The sequence below is a fragment of the Penaeus monodon genome, chromosome 20 (assembly GCF_015228065.2).
Source record: "Penaeus monodon isolate SGIC_2016 chromosome 20, NSTDA_Pmon_1, whole genome shotgun sequence".
Taxonomy (NCBI): domain Eukaryota; kingdom Metazoa; phylum Arthropoda; class Malacostraca; order Decapoda; family Penaeidae; genus Penaeus; species Penaeus monodon.
The window spans coordinates 40,802,923-40,803,620 of NC_051405.1; the positions used below are offsets into that span (position 1 = coordinate 40,802,923).

The 698-nt window shown below is 36.5% G+C and overlaps 1 protein-coding gene across 1 annotated transcript in view; it reads left to right on the forward strand.

Annotated features, from left to right (window-relative positions):
* The window catches only part of LOC119585819 (DNA damage-binding protein 1-like), a 22,933-nt gene that overhangs the window by 3,670 nt on the left and 18,565 nt on the right, over positions 1-698 (forward strand). The window lies entirely within an intron of this gene.

Consider the following 698-nt stretch of genomic DNA (forward strand, 5'->3'; position numbering starts at 1 on the left):
GTGCAGGCAAGTGCCCAGTACACAAGTAATGCATGTCTTTTAAACTCTCTGGAACAAAATGGTTAAGGAATATTTTTTCATAAAGATATCTTAGAAAAGTGGTAGAAACACCACCAGATTCTAGAAAATAACAAAGTATATTACTTGTGACTCTGTCTCTCCCCTGCCAAGACTGGCTGCCAATCTACACTTGTTTTTTCCTTTGTAATATAATTTGTTTCATGACTAGCTACCACTCTGGTAATCGCTTGTGTCCTCAGTTTCAGGTGTGGAGTAATTGTTTTGTTTCTGTAGAGATTTTCACAATTATTTAGCTATTATTTATTAGTACACTTTCATTGGACTAATAACCAGAAGACATTTTCTCTGATGGGTTAAGAATTGTTGCCCATGTGCTGCTGTACATTGGTCTAGCAAAACCAAGGCATTAAAATGTGCTTTTAAAACACTAAAAGTTCACGGAAATCTCTCTTGGTTCTCTCACCAAAACCTTTAATTATATAGTCTTTTAAGTTCCACACTTGGAAAAGGTAATGTTGTCATTTTCATGGCAATCAGAGTGGAACCCTGCCTGCAATGCTAGGGTTAATTTTAACCGGTTTGCTCCAGATGATTTAAAAGATGTTTTTTCCTCGTGTACAGACACTTGCCCAATAGTGTTAACATTGAATGTGTCGTCCTGAGAGTCTCTAATAGTT